This window comes from Podarcis vaucheri (genome assembly GCF_965113315.1).
Source record: "Podarcis vaucheri genome assembly, chromosome: 1".
In the NCBI taxonomy this organism is placed as follows: Eukaryota; Metazoa; Chordata; class Lepidosauria; order Squamata; family Lacertidae; genus Podarcis; species Podarcis vaucheri.
This window is the reverse complement of record NC_138759.1, coordinates 79,071,787-79,093,333: the sequence shown is the minus strand read 5'-3', so window position 1 is coordinate 79,093,333 and position 21,547 is coordinate 79,071,787. Positions and strand designations below refer to the sequence as shown.

Here is a 21,547-nt window from a genome sequence, read left to right as displayed (position 1 = left end):
CATTCATTTGAAATACTACATTTGAACAAAGACTGCAGATTCCTAGTCTGTCTTTCGTATCAGCATTTCCCATTCCAATACAGGCTTTGCATATACAATGGTACTTCGGGTTACATACGCTTCAGGTTACATACGCTTCAGGTTACAGACTCCGCTAACCCAGAAATAGTACCTCGGGTTAAGAACTTTGCTTCAGAAGAAGAAGAAGAAGAGTTTGGATTTGATATCCCGCCTTTCACTCCCCTTCAGGAGTCTCAAAGCGGCTAACATTCTCCTTGCCCTTCCTCCCCCACAACAAACACTCTGTGAGGTGAGTGGGGCTGAGAGACTTCACAGAAGTGTGACTGGCCCAAGGTCACCCAGCAGCTGCATGTGGAGGAGCGGAGACACGAACCCGGTTTCCCAGATTACGTGACTACCGCTCTTAACCACTACACCAACAGAAATTGTGCAGCAGTGGCGCGGCGGCAGCAGGAGGCCCCATTAGCTAAAGTGGTACCTCAGGTTAAGAACAGTTTCAGGTTAAGAACAGACCTCTGGAACGAATTAAGTTCTTAACCTGAGGTACCACTGTATCTCCTATCTGATTCATCATTATTCTCACTTTGTGTGCCTTCCTAGGATCTAATCTTTCAGGTTAAGAACGGACCTCTGGAATGAATTAAGTTCTTAACCCGAGGTACCACTTTAGTTATATTTTTTAAAATATATATTAACCACACTTCCATGGGAAAATAGCAAGGTGGTGTACAACATGAAAATGCAATACTAAAATAATTACATCATTAAAAGCGTTGATATCCTATCAGTAAAACTGGTTGGTAAAAATATTCAAGTGCCAAAGGCCTGTATGAAGAGTAAAGTATGAAAAATAAGGTTAAAAGAAATCAGGGATTACTTCTGCCAGACTTCTGCTGGCAAAGAGTTGCACAGGGCAGGGCCTGCCATACTGAAGGCAGAATGAATCGCAAGGGCATGGGACACCACCAAAAGTGTCCCATCAGAAGATCTTGGTGTTCAAGGTGGCGCATAAGGAATCTGTCAATCCTTAAAGGACTTTGGTCCCAAGTTTCTGAGTTCTCAGTGCCTGATTTTGGTAGCCTAACCTAGGGTGAAAGTTTTATATCTCATTACTGTGGTCATAAATGGGAACAGTAGGATTTGGTGGCAACTGGGGGATTTTGGAATTGGAAGGCTATAACAAGGAAGCATATTTGCTGTACTATGTGCATCCTATATTATTAGTGTTGTCTGCAACATGACAATAGCATGCAACACTTAAGGCAAGGCTGTGGCCCTCTAGTTGCTGTGGCCCTCCAGTTTCTATTGGTCTCCACCTTTAGCCAGCATGACCAGTGGTCATGGATTATGGGAGTTGTGGGTCAACAATACCCAGAGGGCCACAGGTTCCCCCATACTAGGCTAACACATACCTCTTCATTTTTCTTATGTCTTTGGATGTTTTTGCACACACCATCCTGTCTGCGCAGTGCATAACAGCCATCCCCACCCCACTTCAAGGATCATGTTTACCAAATCACTAGTTGTATTACCATTACTAGAGCTTCAGAAGGAAAAAAGTGCTTTTGAATGCAAGCAGAGTACATTTTCTTTATTACCAAATAGCCAAGCCCTCCACCCAACATCAACAGTATTCATATATTGCTGTTCTGAATGAGTAGAATAATCCCCTTTACCATTATTTTAGTAACCTAAGTATACATTGAAAATGGTGGTTGAGTGGTTGATACCTACAGCTAGTACAAAAATGGAGCAAGCTATGATTGTGTCTTAAGAACAGCCAAAAAATAAAATAAAAATGCAAGGATATAGCAAAGTGATTTTATCAGGATGAAAGTTCACGCTATGATCTGCCAGCTTTTGAATTAGAAAGCTTTTGCTTCAGACTGGTTGCAATTAGAAATGGAGAAAATAGATATTTCTGGAAGAGGGCACAGAGTTTAGCCCAGTCTGCAATCTGTTCGAGTGTTAAGATGACAGGAGAAAAAGTTTCCCCTCGACTAATTAAGAACAGTGTCCTATTTATTTATAACATTTCTATTCAGCTTTTTGCCAGAGTTGCTCTTTAAAATTGTACAGTAAAAACATCCAAATAAAATTAAAACAGTTCAATATGACTTGAATTAAAAGTCTCGCATTATTGTTGCATTGAGGGTAGATAAGCAAATCTCAAGCATGATTCTGTGCATGCCTACTCAAAAGTAAGCCAAATAATTTCAATAAGCTGTGCTTACTCCAAGTGTGTATTTACAAACGATCCAGTTTTGGAAATATATCAATGCTTTATTTTATTATTATTTTTTGACAAAGTAATAATAATAAATAAAAATGTGCACCCCATCCACAACACCATTCCATTGTAACTATCCAACCTCCCAGAATTTCAACACCTCTTGCGATGGTGTTTAACAGTACAAATTCTACAGCCACATTCCATATCTCCTCAAAATCATTTCTCCTGCATATTCCCCATCTTACCTTAATGGCACATGTTAATCTATCATTAATAGCTTATATCCCACACCTCTTTATACCATTCTTCCAGTTTATATTCTGTTTGCCCCTTCCACTTCCTAGCTGTCAATAAATTTATGAGCATGTCCTTCATAGCCTGCGAACCTTCCACGCTACCTCTGGACCTAGCATCAATGCTTTTAGCTAAATCAAGCAAACGGTTTGCCGTAATTTGAGCCAGACCTTAGAACCAGAACCTGGTTGGAAGGATACCATGGCTGAATCACAGATGTATAACTTCTGAGCATCAGCAGGGTGGGAATTAAATGTGTTCTAGTACCTTCCCATTTGGATTAAATGAATGTTGGGGTTTCCTGTGTGGTGTCCTCAACTCTCATGGCACTTACCAAGGTTCACTGCCCTTCCTCATTTTTAACTTTTTAAAGAAAAATATGCCCTTTTTTGTTTGGGGGTATTGCCAGGTTTTTTTTGTCTTCACATTGACAGTGCCACCCCACTATAAAATGGACATTTGGCAGTGACTATGACAACAGCCCCCCCTCCAAGTTTGGGGAACTCTGCTTTAGGGTGTTATCTTTGGGGCTGCCTTTGAAGACTGTTCTAAAGCTTCAGTTACTGAGGATATTGGAATGACTGTACCCTTTGCTGCTGAAGTCTGAGAGAGAGATCACAACACAAAAACATGGATCGGTGTGGTGATGCGTGAACAAAGACTCTTTAATTGCTTTTTTTGGCATTTTTTAATATTTTCAGAGTGGGCACAGCCTATAGTGGAGGAACCTCCCCTGGTAATAATCTGAATTTCGGAGAGGTAGCCTCTACAAGAGTTTGGGTGTAATCCTTGACCCCTCCCTTTCCATGGAGTCACAGGTTACAGCAACAGCAAAGGCGACATTTTTCCACCTTCACCGCATCAAGCAGTTGGTCCATTACCTTTCCCGCCCCGACCTGGCCACAGTGATCCATGTGACGGTCACCTCCAGGCTTGACTACTGTAATTTGCTCTACGCGGGGCTGCCCTTGAAGCTGTCCCAGAAACTCCAGCAGGTGTAGAATGCAGCAGCGAGGCTCCTCACGGGGTCTCTGCCATGGGAGCATATTCACCCAGTGCTTTTCAAACTACACTGGCTTTTCATATTCACCCAATGCTTTTCAAACTGCACTGGTTTTGACCTTTAAAGCCCTTCACGGCCTAGGACCCTCGTACCTACGCGACTGCCTCTCCCTGTATGCCCCACGGAGAGCCTCAAGGTCCATAAATAACAACACCCAAGTGGTCCCGGGCCCTAAGGAAGTTAGATTAGCTTCAACCAGAGCCAGGGCCTTTTCAACACTGGCTCCGGCCTGGCGGAACGCTCTGCCTCATGAGACCAGGGCCCTGCAGGATCTGATTTCTTTCCACAGGGCCTGTAAGACAGAGTTGTTCTGCCTGGCCTTTGGCTTGGAGCCCATTTGATTCCCTCCCCCTCTTTTTTCTTTCTCCTCCTGTGATGAGGCTGCATTTTAATATTTTAATGTTTCAATTGTTATGTAGTGTAGTTTCACCCTGGGCCAACAGGGGGATACTGTATATAGTTTTCACTCAGGTCTGTAGATAGTTTTCACTCAGGTCCGCGTCCGTTATTTTAGGCGGGAACTCTGAGCTGTTGTGGTTACAATGTTGACAGCCGGCTGACTATAAATACAGGCCGGCTGAGCTGTTCGCAGTCAGTTTATTTCCAGCTTACCAGAATAAAAGAGCTACTTGAAGAAATCGCTGTGCCGACTGCTATGTCAACCCACAACTTAACATCAATATTTTAATTCTTGTATTTTAATCTTGTTTTTAAGTTGTATTCATTCAACTTGTTTTTATTATTGCTTGTTAGCCGCCCTGAGCCCGGCCTTGGCTGGGGAGGGCAGGGTATAAATAAAAATTATTACTATTACTATTATTATTATTATTATTACAAGCAGAGGGGAAGGGCAAAAGGAGGCCATTAATTCTTCCTCCCAGAACCTTGGCCAGACTATGCCAATTGCTGTGGCGCTCCTTGTTTCCACATTATTATTTTTTTCCAGGACTCAACAAGGCCAGTTGATTTGCTCTCTGGACCTGCCATTTATTATTGTTTGTTGGCTTTCTGCTCCTTTTTCAAACGAACTTTCATAGCCACCTGCATACAGGGGAAAGAGTGTCAACCGTAATCGGGTGGCATTGACCGCTTCCTTGTTAGCCAGTAGGGGACTTGTGCTCCCGGCTTTGTTGCTGGGTCCTGGTAGGATATACCTTCTAATTGGCAGTTAATTAATTTGGACACGTTTTTCTTTTTCAGAGTGTTTGAAACTCGCAGACTTTGAGGAGCTCCTGCTGTGGAACTGGTTAAGCTTGGCGCAGCCACAAATCAGGTACTTTATTTCTTAAGAATAGATCAAAGCTAATTCTTGAGCAGTCATTACAAAGTTTCCTAAAGAGTGGGGAGGCTATATTCTAATTTTTAAAGGAATGCTGTAGGTTATTTTGGGATCTTTGCATAGCCAGAAGTAGCCATGTGGTCTGTCTTTTCATTATGTGCCAGCTTGAAGCCCACCATCTAATCCACTAGTCTTCAATAGGTCGGTCAGGACCCTGACCTCTAACCCCTAGTGGGTCACGACCTGATCCAAGGTGGGTCACAACAGGAGCACTATATGGTATAGGAGCATATATTTGATAAAAGATAAAAATGTGTCCCCAATTGCATGTTTGGGTTATTATTAATATTATATTTATTAAATTTGTATACCACCCTTCATCCAAAGATCACAGGGTGGTTTACAACATAAAAATACAAAATGAGAACATAAAAATGAAGCAAAAACAAACCCTCCTTTCACAAACACATTTAAAAGGCAATATGATGTTTATTTAGCCAAAGGCCTGGTTATAGAGAAATGTTTTCACCTGGCTAAAGAATTGAAAGGGGTAAAAGTGGGGATCCTGGGTCTGAAAAAGTTGAAGACACTTGGTCTAATCCAGCCCAGAAAGAAAGTACAAGACCATTCTAACGATGAGCCTTTGGGTCACAGCCAGGCTGCAGAATAAGATGGGTCAAGTTTTTTTAAAAGGAGTGTCAGTGGAAGAGGTGGGGGAGGAAGAAGGGCCAGCGTGGAAAGGGGTTGAGGACATGGAAGGGGAAGCATCTCTGCACGATATTGCAGGGGAAGATATCAATGTTTTCATCACCTGGAATGCAATTGTGCTCTTACGTAACTGGTATTTGCAAAAACAGTATCAAATTGAATGCGGGGGTGGCAGGGTGATGCTGAAATGCATATCCCAAGGGTCCTCTTGGTTTTGCAAAGTTCTTGATTTCCCTTTTACTGCTGTATGAAATAAGGCCACCTTGCAGGCTGTTAGTGGCAGGAATTGCTCAGTTTTACAGTTCCTTGCTTTTTAGTGCTTAAATTGTCTTAATTTTATGCCTCAAGTTTATGCCTCAGCTCTCTGCACTTAATAGGTTGTGTTAGTTTTTATTCTTCTTTTTATTTTTCCCCCCAACCAAGAATCCGTTGACATATTTATGAAACAGTATATCCATTTGCTGGTCTACATTGTTTGCTGGATGTTCCAAGGGTGTGGGAGCCCAGGACTGGAATCTTAAGCTATTATGCATTGCAGCATATTTAATGGGAGAAAGGAAGGAGGACCCCGATTCCCACCAAGATGCCCATCCCAATTCCAGGATTGAAAAAAGGCTGTCTCTCTGCTAGGGAGAATCTAGCTCATGACACCTTTGAGACCAAAGCAGACAGTTTGGTTCACTGTAGTCCCTGGCCAAGGAATAGTGGTGCCATTCCTCAGCACTGAACTGGCATGTGTCTGGGTCCCAAATCTTGGGGAATTACTATTTATAAAGAATTATAACATGTACAGTGGTGCCCCGCAAGACGAAAAACTCGCAAGACGAAAAACTCGCGAGACGAAAGGGTTTTTTAGTTTTTGCATTGCTTCGCTAGACGAATTTCCCTATGGGCTTGCTTCGCAAGACAAAAATGTCTTGCGAGTTTGTTCGCTTTTTTCTTAAAGCCGCTTGAAGAGGCGCAGTTGCGACGGACCGTGCTTCGCAAGACGAAAAACATCGCAAGACGAAAAGACTCGCGGAACGATTTAATTTCGTCTTGCGAGGCACCGCTGTATGAAGTTTTGCTTCAGAAAAGCAGATGCTATCCTATTTGTAAATGACAAATCCTTTCCACCTTAACTTTGGGCTCCGTCTCCCCTCCGCACCTTGTAGCACACGACTTCTTTGTTAGATCCTTCTCTTATCACTCTAAAGATCCTCTGCCAGCCCTGTCCCTGCAGTATAGATTCGGCACTTGGCAGGGATCCAGTCATTGGTTTATGTCTGCCATGTATCCTTCCTGTCACTTGAAAAAGAAGCTTTCCTGAATGGTTGTGTGTGCTTGCACTGCTGCATTGCAACCTTGTATAAATTGTGCTCCCAGACTTGCTGCTAACGCAGCAAATCCTTTTGTTGCCCAGGTTGCACATGTGCCCTTAGAGGGCATCCGCTGCCGCCTAAGTGATTTCCTTTTACATACCTTCCCAGGGCGTCATGTGGATGAATTAGCTAATGTTTGTAAAGCACGCCAGACAGAAGAAAGGTCTCTGCAAGTGCATGGCATCCTTATTACATAACATACAATTAAATCTGGCTGCACTGTACAAAGCCCACTTCATGTGAAGTGCTGTGTATTTCAAATTAATAGATTTCAGAAGAATTGTATTACATTCAATATGTTGTAAAGCAATCTGTGCCGGAGACTAGGAGATCTCCTGTGTTTTCCCTTGTTATGTTGAATTGCTGTGAATTGCTGTATCTGCAATTTAAATTCTTATGTAACAGAAAACCAGAATTGCTAGGTGCTGTACTGCCTCATGTCAAACATCCAGCTAGTACACCAATTCTTTAAACCTCTTTTGTTGACCACAAGCATTATGCTTTCCATTTTAAAGTTCAGAATAGAGTAGTTGCTGTGGAAGACAATAATCAGGCATCCAAACAACATGATCAGTCCAACGAAGTTGATGCTGAAGAATCATTGCATCGACACTGGTGATCGTTGCTTCTTCCAGTACACTGACATTAGTTTGCCTGTCTTCCAAAGTGATATGTAAATTTTTTTGGAGACACTGTTGATGGAATCTTTCGAGGAGTTGGAGATGGCGTTTATAAGTGGTCCATGTTTCACAAGCATACAGTAAGGTTGGTAGTACAATCGCTTTGTATGCAAGCATTTTGGTTTCCCTGTGAATGGCCCAGTCCTCAAACACTCTGCGCTTCAATTGGGAGAAAGCTGCACTTGCCAAGCTCAGGGGATGCTGGATTTCAGCATCAATGTCGGCCCTTGTGGAAAGGTAACAGCCCAGGTAGGAGAGGTGATCAACACTTTCTAACGTTACACCATTGAGTTGGATTTGTGGCGCTGCAGGGGGGTTGTTTTGTGCTGGTTGGTGCAGCACTTTGGTTTTTTGGATGTTGAGTGATAGGCCAATCTTTTCGTAGGCTTCTCTGAAGATATTTAGGATGGTTTGGAGATCCTCCTCTGAGTGTGCACACACTACATTGTCATCAGCATATTGAAGCTTTATGGCGGAAGTTATGGTAACCTAACTCTTTGCTTTCAGCCTACTCAAGTTAAAGAGGTTTCCATCTGTTCAATATATGATTTCTATCCCAGTGGGGAGTTTCCCTTTGACAATGTGTAGGATCATGGCAGTGAAAATAATAAATAGTGTTGGGGTGATAACACAACCCTGTTTAACACATGATCCCACTATGAATGGTTCACTTTGACAGCCATTGTTAGCTGCAATTGTTGCTGTTATATTATCATGGAGGAGCCAAAGGATGTTCACAAATTTACCTGGGCAGCCAATTTTCAGAAGGACAGTCCACAGGGCATTATGATTTACAGTGTTGAAAGTCTTAGTCAGGTTGATAAGCGCCGTATACAGGGGTTGGTTTTGCTCTCTGTATTTTTTTTTAAAGCTGTTGAACAGTGAAAATCATGTCATTGTTCCCTTAGAAGATTGAAAACCAAGGATTCACGAAGGGTAGCCTCGGATATAGTTAGGTGACGGTTTGCTAAGATCCTTGCAATAATTTTGCCGGCCGCAGCTAATAAAGAGAAAGTCGCTCATTAATGCCAGTAGCGACTTCTGACAAGAGCTTCACAAGGTCATTTTTGATAGCAAAGCCTACTCCATGTATTCAACATTCTTGTTCAGGTAGACATTTCCAGAAGGATATGTAGCCTCCTCTTTCTACCTTCAGCTGCCCCTCTCCTGCTCTTTGAGTTTCTTGAAGCACTGCAATATCACTGTTAAAACGTTGCAACTCTCTTGCAATGATGGCAGTCACTCTCAAGGCAAATCTTTAAAAAATGTAGTATAAACACCAGCAATTGGGAAACACTGGCCTGTGAGCGTTCCAATTGGAGAACAGCCTTTACCAAAGGTGTTATGGAATTTGAAGACACTTGAACTCAGGATGAAAGGGAGAAATGTGCTAAGAGGAAGGCACGTTTGGCGAGCCCAAATATCATGGGCTAAGGCAGGGACAGCCAACATGTTGCCCCCCAGATGTTGTTGAAATACAACTCCCATCAGACCCAGCAAGCACAACCAATGATCAAGAATGATGGAAGTTGTAGTTCAACGATATATGGAGTGCAGCATGTTGGCTTGTCATGGGCTAAGGGTAGCTTTGTTTCTTTGCATGGTTGTCTGGCCACAACCTGGAGAGCTGTTTAATAGCCCCAGAGCTGCAACAAAAGATGCAGTGGCAACTTGCCCTGGCCTGCTTCTCTCTTGATCATGCCACCCTCTCTCCCACTGCACCTCCTTGAGCAAGCAGAACTCTGAGGGGTGGGAGGAGGTGTGACTGCATTACCTTTTGCAGCTGGGAACCTTTCAAAGAAACAAGATGGTCCTCTGGGTTGCAAGCCTAACAGCTGCATGTGGTGCAATAAACACACATTACCTGTGACTGTGTAAACATGCAGGTCCTTGTAAGAAAGTGATACCCATGTAGGAAAGGAGACTAATGGGAAGCAGCCCTCACTTTCTCTTTTATGAAAAGCATCTTCTCTTCTCAGTTGAAAAAGGGATGTACTTCTGTTTCTAAAAGTCTCTTCTGTAATTGATTTGGTTTCTGTAGAAAAAAGTATGCATCACCCAAACTATTCTGAGAAAGTAAGCCCCTGGCCACCTCAATTTGTGTGGCCTTTGTAATTGATAGTGGTTAATTCTCATCCACATTGAGGCTGCTGGTCTATTTTCTGCTCTCCTTCTACAGTAGAACCTCTACTTACGACCGCCTCTACTTGGGCCTGATCCAAGTTGTGACCGCGGCAAACCCAGAAGTAAATACCAGGTTTGCTGCAATTTGCACACGCACAGAAGTGGCTGCCGCCGTCTGCACATGTGCAGAAGTGTGCTGCCACTGAATGCACCTGTGCACAATGGCGCTTCTACCAGCAACCTGGATTGACTTATGGACAGACCTCTGGAACTGATTATGTTCATAAATAGAGGTTCCACTGTATTTTTTTGCTCTCTGGCTATGAGCAGGACCTCTCCCGCCCCCCTTACAGACTGGGAACTTCCTCTTGGCAGCTGGAGCTTCTAAATGTCTATAGAGTAAGGAACATTACCAGCCTCTTTATAAACTACGGGTGCCAGGAGATATTTGGGTATATATTGAATATTTTATGCCCACAACATTGCGCCTGTGTAGTGGAGGGGGCATGCAAAGTCAAATATCTAAACCCGAAAGCCTGCATTAGAGCTGAGATTGCTGCTTGTACATACACAGAGCCTCCTCTGATCAGTATTTTGCCTTTACAGCCTAAGTTTCATTTGCCTTTGTAGCCAGAAGGAAAAGGAATTGCTCAGTGAGGATTTCACTGCTTATTGATTACTGCCATCAAGTGAGATTGCAGGTGCCACTGTCCTGTCATTTGCTAGATATGTGTACAGAATGTGCGCTGGGCTGCCTGTTAACAGCAAGGAGGGTTGGAAAAAGAAGGATTGGGGGTGGGCGGGTGCACATGGTTGTTACCCCTCTTTCTAATGCTACATCTCTGTATATCTTCACAAACTGAATTGTGAGATGAGAGGCATTATCACTATCACAAAAAAGAGAAAAGCATGGCTAAGAAGCAGGAAGTCGGGTGGGCAGAATGTTTCTCCTTCATTTTTCTCATCTGAAAGAAGTTGCAGGTCCCCACTTGACATGTCTTACAACTGTTTAATAATTCAGGCTCTCCGTTTGTTTGTTTGTTTGTTTGTTTGTTTGTTTGTTTGTGTCTTTGTTTTGTTTGACCTAGGCAGCAGTGGCAGCTTGGCAAGGGGCCCACTCCCTTTTCACTTTCCTGGTGCTGCCCATCAAACCGATGAACCTTTTGTTGTGTCCAATAGAGAAAGCGAACTGTTCTGGACAGCCTAGAGAGCATTTATGTATTTGTTGGTTTGATTGAAATTATTTATATCTTGCTCTCCTTCCCAAAGGAGATCAGAACAGCATATGCAGGAAAACAGTATAAACAAACAAGACTCTCAGCAGCTGTAATGTCCAGGAAGGCAGGGAATAAACTAGGCTTTATTTCACCAGGGTCAAAGACCCAGTTTGGAACCCCCCTATATGCATTTGTGTACACACACAGACTGGGAGCCTCAATTGTGCCCCTCTGAAGGTTTTACCTGGGGCAAAATACCCAGCTAGCCCCCCTCCCAATCTATGGCTCTGTGTGAAGGCTCTAAAGCCTGATTACTAAGAAAAGTTTTAAGTGCTCTCTCCACCCCCAACACTAAAAGTGAAAGAGCCATAAAGACATCCTGGGAGAGGGACTTCCAGAAGTGGGCACCCTATAATCGTCTTCTCCCCACCCCCATTTATCTTGGTAACTATTGGGCTTCTCCTTTTTAACACACATAGCACCTGTTTGAAATAATATATATGGGCCCATACCCAAAGGATTTTACCATCTATCCTTTAAGGCTAATTAGAGTATAATAATCTATTTTCTTCCCTCTTCCTTTTTTCTAAGAACAGAAACAAAATAAACAGTAGTAATCTTTAAAAAAAATATTGACCAAGCTGATTTAAAATCCAGTATATCTTCATAAAAACCAGGGATTACAGCTCTAATTATGATCAAGGATGGGCTGAAAATTCCCATAGCACCTGTTTAATCAAGAGCAAAAGGCTTGTTGTATACAGCAGGGTTTTCATGTTGCATGCATGGTGACAAAACGCAAGGCATGCACAAATCCTAATATGAATCTTAATGTTGATGTGCTCAGTTTTATTTCGAGGTTGTATGTATTGCTCCTTGCTTTTCCATTTCGGTTTATAATAAGGTGATATTGACACAATCTAGTTCATTTGGTTTGCTATATAAGAATACTGCTTGTGTATGTGCTTGCACTTGCCACCGTGTGTGTTTCAGAGAGAGAGAGAGAGATGTGAACCTACAGTCGTACAGTCCCTTGGTTTATGAACATCTTGATTCCCAAATGTTTTGGCTCCCGAATGCCGCAAACCTGGAAGTGACTCTTCCACTTTGCAAACTATTTTTGGAAGCCGACTGTCTGACTGGGCTTCCACAGCTTCTGATTGGCTGCAGGAGCTTCCTGCAGCAGATCAGAAGCCTCACTTTGGTTTCTGAATGTTTTGGAAGTCGAATGGACTTCCAGAACGGATTCTGTTTGACTTCAAAGTACTGTACAACTGTATAGGCATATATCCAATGCCTACAACACTTCCTTTTGAGGATGGAAGAACTACAATAATGGGAGATGCACTGGGAATGTATTGTGGCAGAGAACCCATATGTGAGTCCATGACCCACTCACTGCACATACTATTATTTCTAGAGCCAGCTTAAGCTGAACTGGGAAGTTGCTGGTGGCTGTAGGCAGGCTGCAGTCCCGGGGCTTATGGTCTTGTCTCACTGCTTTCCCTGGGAAACTGCTCTTTAGCACTCAATCAGAGAAAAAACAGTCAGGTTTTTCTTTCCCCTGGGAAAGCCGCTTATACCCTTCCCAAAAACACAGAAAACCCCTCGGACCTGTGCTTTCTAGGCACGGGACGAGAACGTGTGGACAAGCCCCCAGTCTCAATGTGTCCTGTCGCCATTAGCAATATTGACTTGTAGTAACAAAGTGCTATGGTATGCTTTGTATGCAGTAAATTGATTTCAAGCATGTAATCCAAATATATAGTTGCCTTTTCTGGAAGCGGTCATGCAAAGGGCATAAAAAAAATTCCAGCTGTGCAATTTCATGCCTGTTTCCTGAGACGGGAGTTCAGTGTGGGACTTCCTAATACATGTGTTTCAGATTGCAGCCTGAGTAGCAACAGCTCAGAGATTTATTTTTGTTGCCCTGAGAAAGTTTATTTCTAGTTTGCCACTTTATTATTAGAAGCATCTGCTTCTGTATTAAAGGCTTGGTTTTTATTGCTGCCTAAAAGAGTGATTGTCAGTCTTGCCATTTGATTTGTTTCCCTTAAATGTGAACAAATACAGTCATACCTCGGGATAAATACGCTTCAGGTTGCGCTCCGTGGCGACCCGGAAGTAACGAAGTGCATTACTTCCGGGTTTCGTCACTCGCGCATGCGCAGACAATCAAAATGACATCCCGCGCTTGCGCGGAAGCGGCAAAATCAACCTGCGCACATGCAGACGCGCTGTCGCATCTTACGTTCTGTTCAGGATGCGAATGGGGCTCCAGAACAGATCCCGTTCGCATCCCGAGGTACCACTGTAGTCAGATCACTATTAGAAGAAGAAGAAAATAATCTTAGAATTGTTCAGCGGCCTATCAGCTTCGTCTGGGATAGATCCTTCTGGAGAAAGATCTCAAGATCTGCATAATGCAGGTGACTTGTGCACACATACCTGGGAGCAATCCTAATTGAATATGACACATGTGTGGAGCCTTGGGGATGCCACAACTATGAAGTTGAATGGAAGGCAAGAGGCTTTGGCATCACACAGGGTGCCACTGAAATTTGGCATACTAAGGTCTGCCACTGATCTCAAAGTTGAGCTCTCTGCCCCCTATATCCAGGTCTGCAAACATATCTATTATACACATTTCAGAATGTTAAATGTTATCAGAGCTTCTTATAACAATGATTTAAAAAACAAAACAAAAACCGCATCAGATGATTTGAAGCCTGTTAGGCTAACACATGTGAGATCCTATGATTTACACCATGGGTAGGCAAACTAAGGCCCGGGGGCCGGATCCGGCCCAATCGCCTTCTAAATCTGGTCCGCGGACGGTCCAGAAATCAGCATGTTTTTACATGAGTAGAATGTGTCCTTTTATTTAAAACGCATCTCTGGCGTATTTGTGGGGCCTGCCTGGTGTTTTTACATGAGTAGAATGTGTGCTTTGATTTAAAATGCATCTCTGGGTTATTTGTGGGGCATAAGAATTCGTTCTTTTTTTCCCTTTCAAAATATAGTCCACCGTCCGCCCCCAAGGTCTGAGGGAAAGTGGACTGACCCTCTGCTGAAAAAGTTTGCTGATCCCTGATTTACACACCTGCACACCTGATGTAGTCAATGTTTGTGAGAGTTCCAACTCCAAAAAGATGGCATCATCCTTTGCCTCAAAAATCCTGTTTAAAGCAACCAAAGATTTGATTTCTCGTCATATTGAAAAGATCAGTCCTTCTATATTGATCTTTTGTGCGATCCATATTTCATGCTGCTTTTGCACATACCTGGCTGATAGGATTGCTGCTGGCTATCGTGGTTTCTGTATTGCTTGCCTAGTATATTCAACACACCATCAGAGGAACTCTGTGGAAACTCTTTTGTGCATCCGGAATAAATTGTGTGGGAGCGATCATAGCACTAACCAAGCCGACTGGGATACATGCAGAAGGGATCTCAGATGCATATTCTCTTACCAGATTAATCATAGAAGACACGAGTACTGACATCTTCTGTTTGCTCTAGCCACTAGCCATCTCAACCTGCTCTTCCTGCTTTTGCTTATTGCAGTTGAACTAATTGATTGGCTTTTTGCCATTGTTGTAGAATCTAAGGCACAAAGGAAATGTAAAACACTGTTGCTGTTTTTAGCCCAACTGGAAATATATATTCCGGTGACTTTTGCTATAAAACAAAATAAGGGAGCAGATTACACTGACCTGACCCATGAGGATACCCAGGGGGAAAGCTATATGCCAGGTTTCTGGTGTGTGGTTTTTTTTTGAAGTTTCATCTCAAGCAAGGGCTTGGGAGGATGGGGTTACTGCTTGCTTGCTTGAATGCATGACTAAGGCTAGAAACCAAGAAAATAACTGCTGTCATACTGCCTACTGCATGGGGGACAGATATGTGTTTGCGTAAGAAAAGTCAAAACAGTTTAGCAGAGGGAAAGCACAACAACAACAACAATAATAATATAAAGGAAGCTTTAAGCAAACATGTCCCAATTCTCCTTTCTTCAGAAATACGTTTTGCGAAGTTTGTGCATATCTGCATAAACAAGAAAAAAGAATGGTGTTCATAAAAAGAGAACAAGTGCAAATATTTGGCTGTGCATAGACTTGTCTGTAAGAGGGTGGTGTCCAGGCAAGAAGATGGGCCAGACTATCTAGTGATGTGAATTGTTCATATTCACACCTAAGAATTTGAACCAAAACCAACCATGCTTTCTGAGTGAGAAATATGACACAATTTCAGCAATACCTATTCCCTTCTTGTCTTTTCAATACTTTTTCTTCCTTCTTCCTTTTCTCTAGCCTTCTTTCTTTCTTTCCTTCTTTATGCATTATTGCATTTTTTTCAGGTAACATGATGTGCTCTCTTCCTCTATCTTCCAAGCTGGAAGCTCCTTGTCTCATTCTATATTTGTGGAAAAGGAATAAAAACAAAATTAAAAGTGGATTCTGTTCCACTGGTGGGGGGGGGAGAGGAAGGGAAAAGGTTTTCTCTGCAAGTTTACTTCTTATCTCCCTATTCTTTTCCGTGTTTTAGGGAACCTGAAAATGTCCTCTGATTCAGAATTGTGTGCTTTGGTTTTTGCAATGGGGAAGAGTGATTTCAGGAAATGTGGTACTGAAAAATTAGCTTGGTATATGGAATGTGTATATTGGCATATTGATACTGCACTAGGGGAAATGGTGAGAGAGGCAGAAACAACTTCAGGAATTGGGGCAGAATGAATAAAGCAGGAGATGAAGAATTTAGTTTTAGGACAAGGATGTCTAACCTGTGCCTCTCCCAGTTGTTGATAAACTACAATTCCCATAATCCCTGACCATTGTCTGTGTTGGCTGGAGCTGATGGGAGTGTAATTCAGCAACATCTGCAGGACCACAGGTTTGCCACCTCTGTTTTAGAAACAACCAATTTTGACAAATAGGTTTTGTTTGTTTTTTAATAAAAATGTTTATCTGGAAGCTTGACTCTTTAGCCTAAAATCCCTGTGTGATACATCTAGGTTTCTGTGGCTACTTGGAATTGAAGGGGAAATGTACTCTGCACCTGCACAGAGGCCCCTTACACCAGGGGTCCTCAAACTTTTTAAACAGGGGGCCAGTTCACTGTCCCTCAGACACTGTTGGGGGCTGGATGGGAAGTTTTGGAGAGTGGGCTAGCACGCTCGCAGGAGCTGAGCGCCTCAGAAGCCGGGAGTCTGCAGGAGCTGGCCAAGAACGGTGCGCACTGCCTGGTGCACCTCTTCAAGGAGCATGAAGATGGAGACAAGGGCAAGCTGGTGCCTCACCTGCAGCTTCCGCCCCGTGCGGGTGTTTCCGCCCCTTCGTCGTCCTGTTCCCTGGAGGTGAAGGCCGCCGCCTAGGCCACTTTGCTGCTGGCCTCATCATCCTCCACTGTTACATCAGCCACCAATGGGAGTGTGGCGGTGAAGGCCCCATCGAGCCCTAGCTCGGGCTGGCTGTCTTCCTCCAGTAACGCTGCTGCTGCCCCCTCACGGGGACACAGAGCGGCAGCGGCGACAGGAGGAAGAGGCCGAGTGGTGGCAGCTCTGCCAATCAAACGCCGTGCCTGGTTTACCTCAGCGTTGCACAGGGACGTCTCTGCCAATCAAATGCCGCACCTGGTTTACCTCAGTGTGGCATTTGATTGGCAGAGACGTCCCTGCACTGACGTAAACCGAGCTGTGGCATTTGATTGGCAGAGCCTCCATCGCTCAGCCTCTTCCTTCTGTTGCCGGGAGCCTTGGCTTCGCAGCGGGTTCTTAAATGGCTGGGCGGGCCAGATTTAGAACCCTGGCGGGCCTGATCTAGCCCAGGGACTGTAGTTTGCTGACCCCTGCCTTACACATTTTGCAATTGAACACTTGCTCATTTTAAGCTTATTTTAACACTCGCTCATTTTAAGCTTATATTGTTGCTTATTTGCTAAGTGTTACTAATTTGGACCAGCTCTATACCAGATGACTATGACTATGGAATTTCGTTGTAGTGACTTTTTGGCTTAGATTCTGAAAGCTGGGAAACTTTGGAGAGGCTTTATGAAATGTATAAACAGATATATCACAGACACAAAGCTGTCATATTCTAGGCGCCTGCAATCATGTCTGTCTACAAAACTATACATTGAATTGGCTAAGTAGCTTGTGCCTTTCTCTCTCCCACCCCAGCCTTTCCAACACCACTGCATTGCTGTAATTGGGAGGTCTCAATTCCAAGGACCCTTCTAGTCTGTTACTATTTTGTAGGTGGGAGTCATTTGCAGACCGGCAAATTCAGATTGCACCATTAAGTGGATTTGTTCTCTTGTGCAATAAACCCACTTCCAAAAAACCTGACATTTTTGTGGCCAGGAAGGCAGTGGGCAAATGTACTGGAAAATGGAGGATAGCAATTGATTGACATGATGATGTGTTTCTTCCTCCATTCAAATCAGAATGAAGCAGCTGGTGTTGTATAACCTCCTCCCAAACTTTGTTCAAACAAATCAGGATGACTTCTCAGTAAGTTGTTAGTCTGGAAGTGTCCCAAGTCTTAGTGTAGGACTATCTACCCTGTTTTCCTCTGTCCCTAATCTATATTGGAACTGAGTACACCAAATAACATTGCCTTTGGGCCTGTCTCTCAGGTAATGTTTCAATTCTGTAGAGCATTTCCTGAATGCCATTATGCATCCACAATTTTCCACAGATACATATGGTTAGATCGGTGTCAGGATAAATTCATTTTGTGATACAACATTCACAGCCCACTCAACAGAAACATATTTTATTATCCTTATTGTCAGCAAATCAGTTGATGTTACTATGGCTAAGTCTACCATAACTATACCAATACAGTGGTACCTCAGGTTACGAACTTAATTCGTTCCGGAGGTCCGTTCTTAACCTGAAACCATTCTTAACCTGAGGCGCGCTTTCGCTAATGGGGCCTCCTGCTGCCGCTGCGCTGCTGGTACACAATTCCCATTCTCATCCTGGCGCAAAGTTCTCAACCCAAGGTACTGCTTCCAGGTTAGTGGAGTTTGTAACCCGAAGTGTTTGTCATCCAAAGCGTTCGTAACCTGAGGTACCACCATAGTGACATAACATAATTACTTCAGTTTGCTTCCTCTCTCCTTATATTTGTTAAGGTGATGCAAAAACTAATCTAGAGAGGTTTTTGTTTTTGTTTTAGCTTTTCCATTGTTGCATTTTTAGAAAGCTATTTCCAGAATTGGAATTTCATTCTAAAGATACTGGCTCCTTCCTGAGCTGCTTACAGGGTGTGAAACCCACATGCTATTTTGGACTTTCGAAGTGCAAGCATCAGTTTTATTCATTAGCGACCAAAATGGTCTTTCATCAGCTACCAGAAAGGCAGAGTCGTCTTAGTTTATGGTTATCTGCATAATGTTTACCACTTGCCCCTTACCTCAATGTTCACAGCTCTACTGTAGCTGTCTGGTGTATCCCCTGACAAAATCACCATTCTGGTATGCTGAAGTCTTATAGCCTATGCATATTCCTCTATCAAGTACTTTTGGACGCCACCCCAATCTTTGAGCAGTGAGAGACTCCAGGGTTTCCAAGTGCTCACCCGGAGTTGGGTTTCCTTGGAGTGAAGGTCAGTGGAGACTGTGGTGTCTTTAAGATATATGGCTTCATTTACACATATATGCACCCTGAACACAGGATGAAAAGAGTTCACAGCATTAACAGCCCAACAGATCTTTCTTCTCCATTTGGTTTCCAGGGGAACCTCAAAGTCCAGTACAGGCTCAGCACAGAACAGGACATTCCCCTCTGTCTGCAGCTTCCAGTGTTCAGATTTCCAGCTTGCTCAAAACACAACTCTGTCCATTGTTATCCTTCATAGCAGTTAGATGAACAGGGTGGAGGAAAGGCCCACCCATTTGTTCTGTGGCACAGAGCAACTTCTTTGGATATGGCTAGATTGTGGTGCCTTGACAAACGAACTAGTTTTGCAAGCTTCCTCTTATGCATTCTATCCTCATAGATACAGGGTCCCAAGAATCAGAAGAGACCCGAGGTATCCTCCATACTGACAGACTCCTAAACTCATAACAGTACTATCAAGACTATGCCACAAGTTGTTCACATATAGTCCATTATGATAAATAAGAAATGTCCATTCTGTCTGTGCGTACAGTAATCTGCAAGAACAAAATCTGTTGAATTGTCCCTAATCACCTGTTGACAGGTATTTCACATACTTGTTATGTCCAGATTCATTTTATCTTACCAGATTCCTTTAACCTTTCCTCATTGAACTTTGTTTCCAAGCCCCTCGCCATCTTTGTCATCCGCCTCTGAACACATTCCAGATTGTCAATAACTTTCTAAAACAGCAGTTATTGACAAATTGGGTATCTGAGCTTCTTTTTGGAATGATATGTTGAATTAACTTCAAGCAGATGAGTCTATCTATCTGTCTTGCCTGTCTCTCTGTATCTCTCTACCGAGAGAGATTTTTCTGCCTTAACAGACTTGTTGTGGAAACCACATTAAAAGTCATATGCTAGGAGTGAGGTCTGATGGGAACGAATGGTGTATTGGGTACTGGGCTTCTTAAAATCTCAAGATGTGTCCTACGGTCCTGATGCAAAGGACCCCAGAGAGCTGCACAATAGAACCCTTTAACTGCCCCAGCAGTCAAGGTGTCAATCTTTATTTTCTTTCTGCTTCACTGAGCTAAACAGCCACAAAAAGCCACCATCAGTTCCCTATGTAGTCAGTTGTGCAGAGATGAACAAAGCCCTGTCAGCCATGAATCAGGGGATCTGACGCCAGTGTTATGGCTTGTTCTGATCCAGCCGTCAGCCTAGGAGAAGTGTGGAGCCTTTTATAAACAGCTGTTGAACTTTCTGAAACACGGGGACACTGTGATTTCAAAATAGACATTCCTTTTCAAGAGAATTGATCCATCACAATGTGTTTCGAATTTCCACACACACCAGCTTGTCTATTAAGAAAACTCTGCATTCGGCACAGAACCCCTGTGCATTGAAGAAGATTCTGGAACACGTTATTGGTTTTCCAATCATGTCAACAAGGATCACTGGTCATGCCTGTTGGACCTTAGTGTTGTTCCATGTGTACTGAGGACGTACTCTAGACTGTGCTTAACATTCTTTTCTGAGGTTGTGCTCTGCAGGAGAAGATTGACAGTGATAGGAAAGCTGTTCTTTAGCAATTCGTGTCTACCCTTCTTTTCTCTTAAGCATTCTCCATAACTTCCAAAGAAACCCGAAGGTTCCTTGGTACAGAGTTTGAAGAGCAAAGACCAAGTTATGGATTGATTAAGTGTTACCACTAAGCACTTGTAGCTCATCACTTAAAATGAATCAGTCCTTTCAAACAAATGTCAACACATAGAAGTATCTTACAAGTTAGAATAAATACTCTGAAGGCAGAATGCAGTGGTGGGGAGCCTTCAGCCTGTTGACCTAATGAGAGCCTCCTGGCCTCTGAAATTGGCCTGGGAGGCTGTTTAAGGCCAGCCACTTGTACCTTTTCCTGTGCCTGACACCAGATGTGGGAAAGTTCAGAAAGAATTCAAACCCTGGAAGGTGACAGAAAAAGATGGCGAATTCAAAAAGTGCCGAATTCAAGCTATGACTGCAAAGGAAGAATCAACTTGATGTCAGGTGGTTGGCAGGTAGGAACCCTCTGCCCAATCAAAGTGTCCTGTGAAATGTTGGCCACTTCTGAATCTGCCCCTCAAGCCAGATTTTCCATAACTGGCATAATGGGTAGCTAAATATAGGTGGTGGCTGTTTTTATCTGTGCTCATGCAGTGTCTTCTGTAATCAGCCACATCACAAAATTGAATGAGGTGGTACAATTATGTATATGCACACATGCAATGATTAACCTTTCATAGTTTCTCCAACATTGTTAGTAATATGCTGAGGCTTCATTTTGCAATGTCCATCCCGAAATGGCTTCAGTTGACCTAATTTTTCACAATGTGATGAACACCTCTGCCTCCATGGCATCTCAAAATGGTCTCATTATAAAGAAGCCTGAGCATCTAAAATCTCTAGCTGTTTTTGATGATTTAGGCCTCACTGACTTTAATGAAAGATAACATCAGCTTTCATTACCAAGGCAATCAATCCAAGTTCAGCTCTTGGTTAAGTTAATGAAGATATAAACTGGCTGAATTTAGAAAGCAGAGACCATCGCCCATGATTTTTATTGCCTTGCTATAATTCTTGTTTGCCTACCTTTCTCAAAAAAACAAACAAACAAAAATAGGAAAGGGAAAATTTCATATACCCACAGCTTAAAAAATACAGTGGTACCTCGGGTTACAGACGCTTCAGGTTACAGCTTCAGGTTACAGACTCCGCTAACCCAGAAATAGTACCTCGTGTTAAGAACTTTGCTTTAGGATGAGAACAGAAATTGTGCTCTGGCGGCGCGGCGGCAGCAGGAGGCCCCATTAGCTAAAGTGGTGCTTCAGGTTAAGAACAGTTTCAGGTTAAGAACGGACCTCTGGAACGAATTAAGTTCTTAACCTGAGGTACCACTGTATCTCCTATCTGATTCATC

General features: G+C 43.2%; 1 protein-coding gene across 7 annotated transcripts in view; it reads left to right on the top strand.

Moving 5' to 3' along the window:
- TSPAN4 (tetraspanin 4) overlaps positions 1 to 21,547 on the top strand; it is a 486,061-nt gene that overhangs the window by 177,293 nt on the left and 287,221 nt on the right. For all 7 annotated transcript variants that reach the window (XM_082230629.1, XM_082230623.1, XM_082230627.1 and 4 more), the window contains one exon: positions 4,812 to 4,884. The gene's annotated coding sequence lies outside the window, so the exon portion shown is untranslated. The remainder of the gene's footprint in view (positions 1 to 4,811; positions 4,885 to 21,547) is intronic.